Raw genomic sequence first — 17,570 nt, 5'->3', positions numbered from 1 at the left:
CTAGGACAAAATTCCTTTAGGCTCTCATTTGGGGATGCTTATTTTGATACTCATCTTTGATTTGATTGATAATCAGCTCTGAATCCCCATCAGTTGAAATCCTTTTTTCCCCCAAATACTTCAAACCTGGACACCCAAAATCAATGCTTCATACTTGGCTACATTGTTTGTACAATCAAAGGCTAACTTAAAAGAACATAGTTTTGACTTGTCCATGTTTGGGCTAAGTAGCATCATACCAGCTCCAACCCCTTGTTTAGTAATTGTTCCATCAAAATCCATGTTCTAAAGGCCATCATCTTCATCTTTATGCTCTGATTTCTTCTCTTACAATTCACCTCCTTTCTCTTCTGATAGGTTGTCCCTATTCTCATTGTCTTCCTCCAAACAAAAGTCATTATACAATATAAACTAATCCATATCAAAATTCACTGAGTAAAAGGATGATTATTATGCCTTTCTTTTCCACTTACCATGTACATCATCAAGGTCTCTATATACAACCTCCTTGGTTGTCCAAAAATAGGAATTATGGCATGGGGAATATCCATTTGTAAAGTACCTTTCAATTTTGTAGCCCATGACCTTGATAAAAGCATCCCGAACTTTAGAGGAATATCAACAACAACTATATCCATCACTATACTTTTTGCTAGAATTTGAGTGAGAGAGACAGCCAAATCCTTGATTAAAGCCAAACATTTCACCTTAATTGAATCAAAGGAAAAGAGGTCTTTATATCACCTTGTTACGTCCAAGCCAATTTTATCCATAATAACCTTTGGTATTAGGTTATGCGATGAACCTAAGTCCAACATTGCATTATGTAGAACCATATCATCTACATTCAAGCTAACATAGAAAGGTGGGACATCTCCATATTGAGAATCTCCATCAACTTTTGGACTAAACAAAAGTTTAGGATGATCATCATTCAAGTTAATAGTCTCTAATACTTCTCCTCTCTTTAGTTCTTTGACAATCTTACTTTTGTATTTCTCATTCTTGATTAGTTCATTAAATGGAATGGATATTTTGATTTTAGATATTTCATTTTCTAAACTGAAAGAAGATTGAGTTTTCTCTACCTCTTTTATGGTTGTGTCTTTCTTTTCTGTAATCTCCTTTGTTGAATTAGATTTCTTTTGGTTGGAAGTGGGTGCATCATCTTGAGATTTCTTTGGAGGATTTACTAGAACCTTTCTATTTCTCAAGTTATATTGTCTTTGTACTTCCATGATTTCATTTTGGTACCCTTTCTTGTAATCTTCTGATTCCATATGCATGATATATTTCTGTGGCTAAAAGAACAAATCTTTCTCTTCTTTCATCAAAAATATTATGTCCACTTCTTCACCATCTTGATCTTTTGCAAAATTCTCTTGGAAAGGAGGCCTGATTTGTTGTTGCTGATCTCCTTTATTTCTTTGTTCTCATTGTTTTATTTGAACTTGAGTGCTAGGATCCTATAATACTAGTGTATCCCCCCTTATTGTTATTTTTGTCCACATCTAAACCCCATATTTTTATTGTTGTGCCCCATAGAATCCCACTATTGTTATTGTTGTGCCCTTACATTATTATTGTTATGTAGCCTTTGATTATATTGTGACCCCTTAGGGTCCTATATATACAAAGGAGTTCTTGTCATTTGTACCATCCAAGAATTGCTCATTTATGTAATCTAAAGGAGGTTTCCCCTTGGAGAGGATAATTTTTAAGTCGTCGATCCATATTTTTGTGAGTTGGTTGCATCAAATTTGGTATCAGAGCTTTGGATTCTAGGGTTTTGCTTCTTCAAACAGGTCATCCTGAAATCTTGGTGAACTTTGTGTATAAATTTTAGAGCTTGGTTCGCTATATTTTTGAAGATATGATCTGAGGAAGTTAGGGTTTTTGTAGCCTCAAAAATTTTGTCTCAAACAGGTGACCTAGGAAAAATTGTCATAACCTTCATTTTAGGCATTGAATTTGAATTCTGTAAAAAGTGGCTAAAATTGCATGGACCTTAGGTTTTTGTGTAGAAATTTTAGGGCTGAAGGGTGAAACAGTGACACATGGCATCTTGTACAACTTCGCTCTAGTGAACTAGTGCATAATCAAGCCATCGTGGGAGATTTGGCATAACTCTTTCTAAAATAATCCAATTGTGATTAGACTTTTGGATTTTGAAATAAGACTCAAAGAGATATGATAGGAAGCAATTTTAGAACTTGGAGATTCAAAATTATAGAGTTACAATCATTTCAATACCGAGCTCGTAAAAGTAAGAAAAAGGTGTGTATTTTCTTAAAATTTTTGCATACATTTTGTTTGAAAAATTAGTTTGAAGTGATTCCAAGGGAATATTGAAGCATATATATCAGTATTGGGTTCTAAAATTCCTCCTAATAAAAGTAATTCTACACCTATTAAGCCCCTAGAAATCTCTACTATGATGCATGAAGAGGAAGGATTCCAGCATGATATATCAAAATTACGAGACCAAGTGCAACAAATTTCTCTCTAACAAAGAGCAACCAAATATGAACTAAAAGGTTACATGGATGGTTTAAAAGGAGCCGTGAATAGTTTAGAAGCAGACATAGAAGGGCTGAAGGAAGGTTTGACAAAGATGTTACAAGAAAGGCTTCCCAGTGGTGACAAGGTAATCCACGAAAATCATGATGAGGAAAGAAGAAATATGAATTACAGTTTTAGAGACTCTAATGTGGGGTTTAATAATGAGCACATTCCAAATATAGATATGAGGAATTGTGATGGCAAGCATCTAGTAACATAGATGCTACAAATGGAGCAATATTTTGATCTACATGATGTGTACCCTCACAAAAAGTACATGCCACATCTTTATATTTATAACCTAATCAATTTGTATGGTATAGATGGATTTGTTATCATAAACCACTTGTCACCTGATCAATTTTTATGGAGGAAATGATAGCACAATATGAATATACAGAGGGAAACACCTTCTTTAGCCAATTGATAAATCTCGAACAAAATGGTTCAATGCCAGAGCAATTGAAGACTTCCAAAAATTGAATATTAGGGTAAACGATATTCCAAAGGAGCACAGGATTGATGTCTTCATAGGGACTTTAAAAGATAACATCTAACATGAGGTTCACCTTTGGGAACCTGATTCATTGGAGAAGGCATTCAGGGTGGCAAGAAAAGTTGAAAGAAAAATTATGGCAATAAGGAAGTCTACCACTCACAACTATAAAGATGGAAGTGTTAGTCTTCCAAAACCTACAAGGTTGAGAGCACAACAATTGGAGGAAAAAAGTGAAAAAGGGCTTTTCTATAGTTGTGATAGAAAATACACTAAAGGTCATAAGTGTGCCGAGAAGAAAATTTTCCACATAGATTGTCAAGAGGAGGAAGAAAAGGAACAAGAAACATCAAAATAGGAGGATATACACCAGGAACCAACCCCAAAGAAAGAGTAAGTGAACCCAACCATATTTTGTAATGAATTGGTAGGAATTATCACTCCTCAAACTCTCAAGATAGAAGGACATATCAAGAAGAAAAACGTAATAGTGTTGATTGATTCAGGTAGAACTCATAATTTTATTTATTGTAAGATATCCAAGGAATTGAATTGCTTCCTATCTAGCACCCGAGTGTTAAGTGATGGTTGCAAATCGAGGAACTATAAATTGTTATGGAAAGTGCCATAATATCAAGCTAACCATGGAGGAATATGTATTTAATAGTCCAATGATTTCCATTCCAATGGGTGGTTCTAATGTTGTACTAGGAGTCCAATGGTTACAATCTTTTGGGACGACATCTTTGATTTTTTAAGAAATTTTCTTGAATTTTTTTTGGGAAGGAAAGGAACTTGAATTACAGGGTATCACAAGGAAACTAGGAAAGATAATCAGCTCTAATTGCATGGAAAAGCTTATAAATAAAGAACAATGGGGTGTAATTACACAATTATGCTATCTAGGGGTTCAAACAACGAAATCACCTATTTATCCATATCTCCAAAATGTCTTCGACAATCTTTCCAAGGCATTTGATACTCCCAAACACCTCCCACCTATTCGTGATCATGATCGTGCGATTCCCATGATTCTAGGAAGTGTTCCTTGAAACATTAGGCCTTACAGATATCCTTATGTCCAAACGAGTGAAATTGAACGTATGGTTGCAGAAATGCTAGATGTTGGTATAGTTCAACCTGTTCAAATTTGTTTCTCTACTCCAGTAGTACTAGTGTACAAGAAAGATGGATCATGGCATATGTGTCCAAATTATAAGGAGATTAAGAAGCTCACTATTAAAGATAAATTTTAGATTCCTGTCACTGATGAATTGTTTTTTTTTTCTCGGTAAATCTACGCTATTCTATTATATTATGTACAGGAAAACATTACAATCAAAGAGTCAGGTTTCCCAAGGCCGACTGTGGCTCTTTGGGTTAGCAGCATGCAACTCAGAATTAGCCCTCGTAGGGGCAGCATTTCCATACAGAACCTCTTCCACCTCGCGCCATAACAAAACATTGATTTCAGACCATTCAGAAACATCCCGCGCAGGGGCTTCAGGACAAAAATTCTTCCCTCGCAGGGGTGACAGAAGACCTATGACAGCTTCCTTACTAGTCCTACTAGCAGAACCATAGAAAACATAGACATATATATGAACTATAAAGACACAGACAGAGACAAAAATCCTATACCAGACGCAGACAGAGACGTAAGACTTATACCCGACCTGAACAAAAGTGGAGGACGACGGAGTGTGCCGCTGGAGCCTATTCCTCTGGCTTCTCCTCGATAATTCTACACCACCCGTGATGTTCTGGGAGGCCTTCCCACTCGTCCATGGCGTCCTTCTTGGAGGTCGACGCCTCCTGCTCTTGAGGTCGGATGGGAGTCCGCTCAGGTGCCCCCGCTGGCTCTTCCTCGACAATTTCCGGTTGTTCCTCTGGGAGCGCTCCCTTGCTGCCTGAACCGCCTTCATCCTCCGGAGAGTCCTCAATGAATAGGACTGATATGTGTGCATTGATGCGGGAATTGTCCCTTGAGCTGCCGAGGGTGAAGATGGCAGATCCAAACGCCAGAAGAGGGTGCGGTCCAGCATTGGGATTGCCCGTGTCCATGAATTGATTGGCCTGGATGGGAGTAGCCCCTGCCCTTCTGTAGCAGTAGCAACAACAGCAGTGGTGGTGTGATTCCGCAGCGGGAGGGCGTGAAGAACCTCCTCGAGCGGAGCCCCGTCGACTGAGTAGCCTTTGCCTTGGTCTAACCATCGTTGCAGTGATGCCGGTGGCGTGAAGCAGAGCGGCAATTGAAAGCTTTCCCGTCTTGAGTCGCCTTCCCACAGAGTTAAGTCCTCTCCCCACAGATCTGGGACGAGGCTCAGTATCACTGAAGCAGCAACCAACAGAGTATTCGAGCTCGGGCCTTCCCTTAGCTTCTTGAATGCTGGCTTTAACAAGAGATTGCCACCAAAAAACCTGAATTGCGTGATCTTCACTCTGAGCATGGCCCTGCCACATTCCTCTACCCATCTTAAACCTCTCAACATTCTCTCGAGATCCGTCTTCCATAACTGCGCTCTGCAACCTCCCAACTTCACCTTATGCTGCATTGAATGTCCTGTGCTTGCGTCTCAGCTCTTAATTCCTCGACGGCGCTGGGCATTGAATTTCTCGGCTGTTCTCGAGGCGGCCCATGTTTGGCATGTGGCAGCTCACTGCCAGGCGTACTACCACCCGCATCCGGGGGTCATTGATGAATTGTTGGATGAATTACATGGAGAAATTTACTTCACCAAGTTGGATCTTCATTTAGGATACCATAAAATTAGTATGAAGACTAAAGACATTCCAAAAACAACATTCATAATTCATGAGGGTCATTATGAATTTTTTGTCATGCCTTTTGGCCTTACTAATGCACATTCACATTGCAAGGTTTTATGAATTTCATTTTCAAACCCTTCTTAGAAAGTTTTTGTTAGTAATTTTTGATGATATAATAACCTACACCAAAGCCTTGAAAGGATCATGTTCAACATGTTGACAAGGTGCTCAAACTATTGGAGGAGAAACAATTATATGAAGAAACCTCCAAATGTTTCCTTGGAGTATAGGAGGTGGAAAATTTGGGTCATATTGTATCGCATGAGGGTGTTAAGGTAGACACTAACAAAATTAATGCCATTAAGGAATGGAAAATCCCCACAACCGTAAAGCATATTCGAGGATTTCTCAGGTTGACAAGGTATTATCGCAAGCTTTTTAAGAATTATGTGAGAATAGTGCTATCTCTAACATCATTACTGAAAAAGATGCAATTTCTTGGAGTCCAAAAGCAACGAAGGCCTTTGGACATCTTAAAGAGGCAATGTTCCAAGGGTCGGTCTTAGGTACGCCAGAATTCATAAAAACTTTTATTGTGTAATGTGATGCCTCATGAAATGGAATCGGTGTTGTTTTAATGCAAGAAGGAAGACCCATTTCTTTTGAAAGTCGTCAAATCAAAGGAAAGTATTTACACAAACCTATTTATGAGAAGGAAATGTTCGTAATATTACATGCACTAAAGGAATGGTGACCTTACCTATTGCAAAGACACTTCAAGGTGAAAAAAAATCATGATAGTCTTAAATATTTTTTGGTACAAACATTACCTTCAGAATAAAAACAAAAATGGGTGACAAAGATGTTGGGTTACAACTTTGAAATCATCTACAAAAAAGGGAAGAAAAGTGTTGTTGCAAATGCAGTCTCAAGAAAGGACGAGGATGTGGAAGCATTACATTGTTCCATTTCTATTATCCAACCCAAATGGATAACCGAAGTAAGTGATGAATTGAAGAATGATGAAGAGGTGTGGTCATTCATTCAAAAGTTGCAGCAAGATCCCAATACATCTGATATGTTTAGCTGAAAAAATGATTCATTATGGTACAAAGATCACTTATATATTTGTAATAGTTCCCAACTCAAACAAAAGATTCTTTTCAAATTTCATGTCTCCCTTAGGAGGGCACTCAGGATTTCTAAAAACTTACCATAAGTTCAAGAAGGAATTTTTTATGGATGGCCTTAAAACTGATATTTGAAAATTTGTGGAAGAATTTTTGGTTTGCCAACAAAATAAAGTTGAGACAATTAAGATGTCGAGTCTATTACAACCTTTATCCATTCCAAGTTAGTGTTGGGAGGAGGTCTCAAGGGATTTTATCACAGGTTTACCCAAATCTAAAGGAAAGAGTGTCATCATAGTGGTAGTTGATAGATGTTGGTTTGTTGGGACCTGACCCATGTTCGAAGGTGATTTAGCCAAACAATTCCTGGTGCTATTGGCCCTTTCGGCAACAACTCGTGGAGAAGGAATGAGGTCTCACCTGAAGTAGTATGGGAGGGTGCTAGAGCTAGGTTTCCATACCCTGGGGATGTTTGATGGGTTCCAAGTGGTCCACCATTCAACCCTAAGTGACCTTTGCTGCGTGCACTTATCCATACCTAGTAGCCTAAGCTACTTCCTTCACGTAGCCTTACTTAAGGGCTAAATGCTACGCTTATACGTTGTTACCAATGACTTCACTATTATTCCACTATTAGTTGATTAACTTAGCTTATCTCTATGCTTTGATTTATACTTAACATATTCACCATTCATACAACATCGAGTAGTAAATAGATAGTATAATTGCAAACGATATCAAGCATGTAATAACAAAAGAACAGATACACGGATTTTAGATAATCTTCTCTTTATTATTCTTCTTCGTTGGTTACAGACTCAACTCCACCCTACGCACATAGCTGCAGAGGTCCGCAGACTTAGCTGCGGATGCTGCTAGGCCTTTGCACACTCAGCTGCAGAGACTCTTCCTACTACTATGACCCAGGAAAACTTAGACTCTTGCTTTATGCTTCGCTATCTCATCCTATCGTTAGATTCCCTATCTTCTCTCTTTTTCTTACAACTTAGAGCCTTGCTCTATTTATACAATCCCATGGTCCGCGGACCATGGGTAGGTCAACATAAAATTACATTTTTTGTGGGGAAAAATGCCTATTTAGGACGATCCTATCCACCTAAGGTGTGATAGCGCCTTAGCAACAAACGAATGCAGCTATCATGATTTCTTCCTTTATGAAATATGAAAGAGAGGAGATCGGCAGACTTACCGTTGTCTTCCGGTTGTCGCTCGAACTAGATCCTCTTCTCTTTGTGTGTCCACAGCTACTTGCCTCCTCGCTCGATCAAGAGAACAACTACCTGTGACAAGAGAGCAGCTACTTGCAACAAGAGAAGGACACAATACAAAGGCAATATACATATTCATAAATGATTCAGGATTAGAATTAAATCAAATATACTAATGCAATTACACAAAATACACCAGCATATAGGAAAGAATCAAGATAGCTTTATTGAAAGTAACAATGTTCAGGAAGAGATACAACCCATAGGGCTCCAACCCAGCATCTCCTTCCCAGCAGAATGGACTTCCTTCTTTAGCTCCCTTCAAAGCATAACACACCCAATGTTTCTAACCACAAACCAACAACAATTCTTTGCAAATACCAAATTCCAGCCTCCTTAGACCTCATGAGAGAGATCTATATATAGGAGTTTTGGAGAAAGGATGAGTCAGCTTGAGGCTAGCATGAAGCTGACTAGTGTCCTCTCCCACTTCAGTTCTTGAGTCCACTTGGAGGTTCTTGCTTCCACTTGGAGATTTGGAACCTCTTACTCATCACCAGTCGAATTCCCTGATCCAAGTGTCATTTTGGAAGCTTCCTGGGCATTGACACCTTGAGGAATGACTCTGCCACTTCTCCAAACTCACCCAGCACAGGTAGCCTTCTTTGCAGTTGACATTCAACGCAGGTAGACAGTGGAGCAGTTGACATTCAGCGCAGATGCTCAATGGAGCAGTTGACATGATCCAGAATTGCCTTTTTTTTGAGTGTTTTCAGGTGGAGAACTTTTGTTAAGTGTTGTGGTTTGTTGGCCTTGTTCTTCTAGGGGTAAGAACAACATGTTTAGGGACTTTGGATCCCTTGATTATTGACATTTCATTCTCAGTGATCCAAGGCACAAAAATGTCTATAACAGTTGCCCCCTAAAGTATGAGGCCGTTTATCGGGTGAAATGCTTTATCCAGGAGGGTCCGAAGTTCATCCATCTGCTGGGAGGAGACCTGTAATAAAATACAATACAATACATTATGATTCATTCTGCTTTCATGATCTAGCTAAGGCGAGCATTCCCATGCTCAGCTTTATAAATTCATTTTTTGTACATAGAACAGACGATCGTCTGATGGTAGACTGATAATTTTGCTGAAAATTATCATCCTTTGAGTAGGATGATCATCTGCTGCAATGATGTACATGTGAAATGTCTTTATTTTTCCTGAATATATATCGCAGCCCGGATGGATGAAACTAGATCCAGGGTCTACAAACTCGTTCAATCTTCACTCTAAGTACAAGTCGATCCATGTGAGAATTGCGCTGAAGTCGAACATGGAAAGACATCGCTTGATTACCGGTCAATGATGTAAACCGTTAACAAGTGCGAGAGGAATCACCGATAATGATAATGACCCTCAAGGTACTGTAGTATAATTCACGTGGTGTGAATAAAGGACTTGGTGTCGAACACCACGCAAAATATTCTGGTCGAAGGTCATTGATGTATACCTGTCACCGGAAGTGAGAAACGTGCCATTGAGGCATGCAAGCTTCAAAGTACTGAAGGGGTTGTTCCTAGATCAACTCCTTGGATAATGAGCTGATGTCGACAAGGAGCGATCCGTCAAAGGAGGGCCTTAATGAATCCCACATCAGTGACACGGAACGGAGCTAATGATTTTAATGGAGGTGAAAACAATCTGTGACATATGATTCAGGGTGGCGGTCATGAATGGATGAAGGATAATGTATGGTAGTGGATGGGACCCGGTTGACTCTTTCTGAACGACTTCTCTTGAACATATGGCGACACTGATGCGATGGATCGGTAGCATTACCCCAAATATGGATGGTATGGTAATACCATGGTGATGTGACCGGTGAATGAAACAACCCAACCTGAATGTGATATGGAGGAAAAGTGTCATGTTCAAGAGCGACCTGCTACCATCAAAGTTTTCTTGATTTTTCCCAATTTTTCCCCAGTCATTGCTGACCAGTACCTCTTTATTTTTGTCAAGCTTGAGGAGGATAACATATGCTTGTTCTATAACCTGCCCTTCGGGCAAGCCCATCGCTATGTTTTAACGAGCTTAGCGATAGGGAAACTCGTTCTTGTCTAAAGACAAGTTTGTCGCTATTTAATCATTTTAACGAGTCTAACGACAAGGAAAACTCGGTACTTTTCATTTTTAGAGAGTCTGAAAAGGCACATAAAGTCAACTCCAAAATTCCTTTTTCATCATCTTAATCGCTTAAGTCCGAAAAAGTATGAAACAATACAGAAGGGATGAGTTTTCGATAATTTTAATGAGCCGAATAAAACAAGCGCTCGACCTTTTTGTGCAATAATCCCTCAGGTCCAAAAAGATTAAAATCTAGAGGAGGGATAGCTCTTCCGGTCCTTTAACGAGCTGGAAGGCCAAAACTCGGCAATCTTTTCATATTTTATGAGTCAGTTGAAAAGAGCTTAAAGAAGACTCGTCTTTTGAGGAACGAGTGATAAAAAGGGATAGCAACTGATTCTAGGTACAGGTTGGAATTTTCCAATCACGGCAGTGTCACAAGGATGGCTAGGTGAAATCACTCTTCGCAGCTGTTCCTCAAAATGGGTAAACAATCATATGGAGGTAGACGATCGGCCAAATGAAAAGTGGAGGTGACGGTGCACAAACACGACCAAGGCTTTTATGGTTGATCAGGTTACATACTCAATGGTTATTTACCGGGATGGGTTCATTTTTTAACGAGCTTGAATGCGCCAAAACACTGCTCAATCTTATGTTTATTTTTTAACGAGCATGAACTATGTGCTAAAACTGCTCGGATATCTCTTTTCTCTTTTTTCACGAGCATAAATTCCGCGGTAAAACTGCTCGATTACCAGTCATAAGATAAAGAGTGTCTCATGAAAGATCCCATTTTTTATAGAGCTTGCGCCTTACCAAAGCTATGCCCACTCTCCTTTCTTTATACAAGTTCGGAAAAGGCCAATCCAAAAAAACAGATAAATAACCGCTCTTTGCTTACACTCCAAAAGGTTTGCATGCCCCCAGGTATAAAGTACAATTTCAAGGTTACCCCTCAATTTGCAGATAAAACATCTGTTTTACCGGGAGAGGCCTACCTCTTTCAGGTTACCCAAAGATTGTCTTGTTATTCTTTCAACAAAACACTTCCTCAGCAATGTCTACCGAAATAGACAGGGGTGAATGACCTTTGTCAAACACGTAACTTTGACAAAAGAATCCTATTCTAGAACAACCCCTCTTCCATCCACGGACGGGGTATGGACTAGTCATATTCTCCCGCGGAAACCTACCCTATACCCAAAGTTTCCCTGCCGAAGCAGGCCAGGATGCATGCCCCCTGGGTTCCAGTCATATCCTCTCGGATTACTCGCGCTCATCAGGAGGACGGACTGTGGGTTGAGACACTTCTTGCATGAATAGACCATTTAGGGATGGCACATGACTATTTGCGATGTGTGATCCGGGAAACGAAAGTTGGTCCACGAGCTTGACCATTCTTCCTTCATGCGGAAAACACATTACTCTAAAGAGTGAGGAGACTACAATTCCCATGCAATATATATAGTCTCGTCCAAGGAGTAGGTTATAATCCAAGGGTCCTTGAATGACCATCACGTTCATTTGAACGGTCTTCCCTTTCAATGTTATAGGCACATTGGGGAGGATCCCTAAAGGTCGACTGGTTCCTTTATCAAAACCTGATAGATTTCTCATCTCAGGTAAGAGTGCTGGTGAACCAAGCGCTCTCCAAGCAATAGAGGAAAGGATACTCACAGATGCCCCCTCATCAATGATAGTGCCAAGCCATTACTATTCTGTATATTTGACAAATAATTCTGAATGGCACACTGGCTGGCAACCGGGGTCTGCCTAGTTGGTTCCAATCAAAGGACACAACCAGGTTGCTTGGTGGTGGGACCGAATATACGGCCGGATAGCGCTCTGATGAACTTCCTTCCTGCGACAAAGGAATGGTGGCATTGCCCCCTTGATCATCAGAGTCAGTGCTGATGAAGAGAACTTGGACGGTGTCATCTGTATTCTCCTCTGTGATGGTGTCATTCGAAGATGGAGCCTCTGAAGGCAAAACCGGGTCAACTGCCGTATCAACCTTTTGACTTTCCTCAGGCATGGATCTAGACGGTTCTTCTTCAATGACAGGTGCTTCGACTGACCATCTAAGTGGCTCAGCCGGATTCTCAACTAGTGAGGGACTTGGCAGGAGTCTTTGATATCCAGGAGGAAGATTCGCTCGTAAAATCGGACGATCTTCCAGAACTCTTTTTGCCTCGTCTAAGAAGGGACAACGGTGGATGGCGTGATCGCCTTCACACAGTCTGCAGGGAAATTTAACTTTCCCATTCTGTCCTGGAGCTTCACTCCCACTAGTTGACGGTGAGCAGTCGACATGGATATCAGAGGTCGATGCTCCCGAATTGTGCAGACAGGGGGACCAGTCTCTTAGTATCCGTGGGATACAGGGACAATCTCTATGGAAGTAGTCTCCCCTTCATATGATGCATGGCGATTTAGGCCTTACAAGTGCGGTGTGTGGATTTTTGTTAGATGACATTTGTTTGCCCCCAGTCGCCTTAGGCTCCTTATTCTTCTTTTCTTTCTTCTTCTTCTCCTTCTTCTCCTTAGGAACCCGATTTTTTGATCGACCAGTTCCGTCAAGCGAAGAGGAAGGAGAGGAGGAAGATGAAGTGGAAGGCTGGGAGGCAACTCTTGTCTGATCTAATTGTTGACTCGACTGTTCAGGAGTGGTGGTATTCTGAACGACATTGGTCGAAAAGAGCCAAACTGGTAGGCCAATTGTCAGTCCTGGAAGCGACAATGTGGCCATGTGGGGCGCACCAACATCTCCCCAAGAGGAGAAGGGACTAGGATTTCCACCCAAGGGAACTCCTTGGTTGGTGTGCTCCATCTTTTCAACCTAAAGATCAATGCAGGATTAAAGGGTGATTGTTCCATTTAAAATAAATTGATAACGACGCTTTTAGACACAACTTGCTTTTTCAGTTTTAAAGAGTCGAGAAAAAGCTAAAGGTGACTCTAGTCTCCTTCGATGTTTTAACGAGCACGAAGTGACAAATGCTCGGATGGAATTTTTCTGTTATAGAGTCTGAAAAAGGCCAAAATAAACTGCTCTGGAGATCTAGGCAGAAGGTGTGCCAAACCTTTCACAAAACCACAGAATACTTTTTACGGTACGGGTGGTCGATCTTCGTGAATGTTGTGTTCACTGCATTGCGATCAGTAGGGCGGCCGACACGGCTTCCTAAGGATAAAAGATATATTCCTATAGGGGTCTCCCAATATATACGCGACGGTACGTGGGAGCACAAGTCCGTATTAGCGCAATCGTCCCTCAGGAGGAATCACCCACCTTCTTAGAGATCGACAGTCATTATGTTTAACGACGCCGGAACACGTCTCTACTTAGACCTCTATGTTGTGCGTTATGTTACAAAGCATTGTTAGGTTCATTCAGTTTATTTTAGGTTGATCTTTTTAAAGTTTGCCTTTCAAGGTTCACCACGAGATGTATGATACAAATTCCTAAATGCAGTCTAAGATGATAAGAAAGCTTTACAATATTTCAACTTTGAAAATCCTAGCTACTAGGGAAAAGAGAGCGACTATCTTTTCTCAAAGAGCAATCAGCACACTTTAATGCACTTTCCCTAAATCCAACATGCAAACTTATCAAATGAAAAATGCACAATGCAGGTGTTTGTTTTCACTTTCTTAGTATAAATGCCTACAAAAAAAGCTTTTTGCACAACTTTGAATCTGCTTTTACAATGATCAAAATAAACAAGTTCTCTTTTCTTCGAAATCAACAAGGGTAGAAGAGATTACAATAACTTTGCGATTTTCGAAATAAAGACTCATTTTGATACTTTGAAAAGAACAAATTCAAACCAATAAGCAAGAGGAAAAACTATAATCAATCTGAACAAACAGCCAATGAGCTCTCTTCTAAGATCACTTTCAATCAGATCTGAAACAAAGGCTACAGAAAGACTACTTTACTCATGCAAAGGAAAACTGTGAATGATGCCACAAACACATAAAAACATTCACAATCTTTTTGTACAAAAATTGAGGCGGAATTCAGGCAAAGAAAAGGGTTATCAGACCAGCACCTATACTTGGTTAAAGGCTGCAAAAACAGAGATCAAAACAGGGAAAAAAGGGACAAAGAAACCCAGCTGCACAAGGCCACACTGGTTCAGCGCAGGTAGAACACTGTCAGTTTGACATTTAGCACAGGTAGCCCCTTCGGGACTGCATTGAAATGCAGACTGCCTTCACAGTGCCTGCAATGAAGAGAGAAACTCTCGCTTCCCTTGGTTTCTGGGTCACAAAATGCTCAAAAATCAACTGTTTCAGGCCAAATCAGAAACAAAAGCAAGATATAAATAGAGGGATGCTTTGATAGGGTACTAAAGACTATCACAAGGATCAATCAAATTGTTTGTGGATCTAGTTTAAATCATAGACAAGTCCAACATACTGGATCAAAGCAGCAACTTTTACTTTGCATCCGGGAAAGATGCAGTTCAAAGGTTTCTGTCAAGTCTATGAAGTAAACAAATGACAGAAACACAAATGAAATGAATAAACAAGTTCTTCCCCAGTGGAGTCGCCAATTTGTTGTGGGGAAAAATGCCTATTTAGGACGATCCTATCCACCTAAGGTGTGATAGCGCCTTAGCAACAAACGAATGCAGCTATCATGATTTCTTCCTTTATGAAATATGAAAGAGAGGAGATCGACAGACTTACCGTTGTCTTCCGGTTGTCCCTTGAACTAGATCCTCTTCTCTTTGTGTGTCCACAGCTACTTGCCTCCTCGCTCGATCAAGAGAACAGCTACCTGTGACAAGAGAGCAGCTACTTGCAACAAGAGAAGGACACAATACAAAGGCAAATATACATATTCATAAATGATTCAGGATTAGAAGTAAATCAAATATACTAATGCAATTACACAAAATACACCAGCATATAGGAAAGAATCAAGAGAGCTTTATTGAAAGTAACAATGTCCACGAAGAGACACAACCCATAGGGCTCCAACCCAGCATCTCCTTCCCAGCAGAATGGACTTCCTTCTTCAGCTCCCTTCAAAGCATAACACACCCAATGTTTCTAACCACAAACCAACAGCAATTCTTTGCAAATACCAAATTCCAGCCTCCTTAGACCTCATGAGAGAGATCTATATATAGGAGTTTTGGAGAAAGGATGAGTTAGCTTGAGGTTGGCATGAAGCTGACTAGTGTCCTCTCCCACTTCAGTTCTTGAGTCCACTTGGAGGTTCTTGCTTCCACTTGGAGATTTGGAATCTCTTACTCATCACCAGTCGAATTCCCTGATCCAAGTGTCATTTTGGAAGCTTCCTGGGCATTGACACCTTGAGGAATGACTCTGCCACTTGTCCAAACTCGCCCAGCGCAGGTATCCTTCTTTGCAGTTGACATTCGACGCAGGTATATAGTGGAGCAATTGACATTCAGCGCAGATGCTCAGTGGAGTAGTTGACATGATCCAGAATTGCCTTGTTTTTGAGTGTTTTCAGGTGGAGAACTTTTGTTAAGTGTTGTGGTTTGCTGGCCTTGTTCTTGTAGGTGTAAGAACAACATGTTTAGGGACTTTGGATCCCTTGATTATTGAAATTTCATGCTCAGTGATGCAAGGCAAAAAAATATCTATAACAACATTACATTACCACACTAAAGGTGGAGAATCCTATGACTCAAATTATACTTCACACTCCGCACCCACATTTCGCAGAGTCTTATAATACACTTGACCAAAACTTGGGCTTTGAGCCCAAAAACATGTTGTGGGGGGATTCCATGCCCAACAGGCCCTCAACACAAACATCGTGACTCACCTTCGAGTCACTCTGTCGATGTGGCGATCTTGGCATGGAGTTCCTGCAACTGGTCCCGAATGACCTGAATGTCAACAACACACTGAGTTTCTTTCCGCTGAACCTATTGCATTCTTGCTTCGGAATTCTTTGATTCTGGCATGCTGCGCGGCATATGTGCATGCATTCCTTGAATCTGTGCAAGTTTTCCTTTAATTTTCATTGTGATTTTTAAAGATTCATCAATCCATGACTAGACGTGTGCTTTTAGAACTATTTCTTTATGGCGTACCATGTCTAACTACTCCTTTAAGGCCTTGGTCTACTACTTCCTTGCAAGCCGTTGAGTAACGACTATTGCTTGCATAGTCACTCTAATTTTGTCATATTATTGCTGGAGTCGACATTCCTCAGTCTCCAGACGCTGAATGTTGGGGTCCTCTTGCAACGTAGTGGGGACTTCTAATGCCTGCTTGAAGATGTCGGTACAGTCGCGCACTGCAGCTTCGATCTTTTCCATCCTTGTTGTAATAGCACTAGCGCACTATTCTTTGACTTCCAGGGGAGTGGAAGGTTGTGACTTTAATTGTAGCTCAACGATCTGAGCTTGTAAGTCATCCTCCTCTTCATTTGACTCAATGGTGATAGACTTGCCCTTTTCTTCCATTAAGAGCTTACTGAACTGTGGATTTCTTGGAGACATGCATACTGGTCCCATGGTCTACTTATCTTTCTTCGGTCTTAGCATTCGAGGTGATTTTTGGATTTCCGGTGCAACCCCAGTCTCTTCAGAAACATCGTGTACTATGTGGGTTGGCGCAGCCTCGTTGGTGGTTCCTTCTTCAAATCCCAAACCTAGCCTAGTAGTCGTCATCTTGTCCATCCTATATGCGGTCTTTTGTGAACTTAGGGGCTCGAATATTGCTCGACGCTCAACACTCCGTGTTCTAATCAACTACTCAAATCTCAAGTTAACAAGTGTTGTCTCGTGGCCAAGCTATGGAGTTTTATAACATCTTTTGAATTCAAATTCAACCATTCCCCCCAATTTCGAGCCATCAATGCTTTCTTGGTGGAACATTTTCCCAAATCTTGCCCATAATTTGCATCTTAAATTCCTGTTTCCCACTCCATTTGGCCTTAAAGCGGACATCTCATCATGAACAATGACACCAATGGTCACTTCCTGTTATAGACATTTTTGTGCCTTACAGATCTAAGCATGAAATGTCCATAAACCAAGGGATCCTAAGTCCCTAAAAGTGTTGTTCCGACCCCTAAAGGAACAAGGTCAAAAAATTACAGCTTCTCCCAGAAGTTCTCCACCAGAAACTACTCAGAATCAGTCAAATCAGGATCATTTCAGCTGCTCCACTAGATAGTTGCGTTGCATAGCACCCAAATACACTAGCTAGGTGTGTTACAATGCACCTAAATGCACTATCAGGGTGTGTTGAGCAGGAAATGA

The sequence above is a fragment of the Pinus tabuliformis genome, chromosome 9, assembly GCF_031772625.1.
Source record: "Pinus tabuliformis cultivar Carrire ecotype Pingquan chromosome 9, CPIR1, whole genome shotgun sequence".
NCBI lineage: Eukaryota > Viridiplantae > Streptophyta > Pinopsida > Pinales > Pinaceae > Pinus > Pinus tabuliformis.
The sequence above is the reverse complement of the archived record's forward strand: the minus strand, read 5'-3'. Positions refer to the sequence as shown.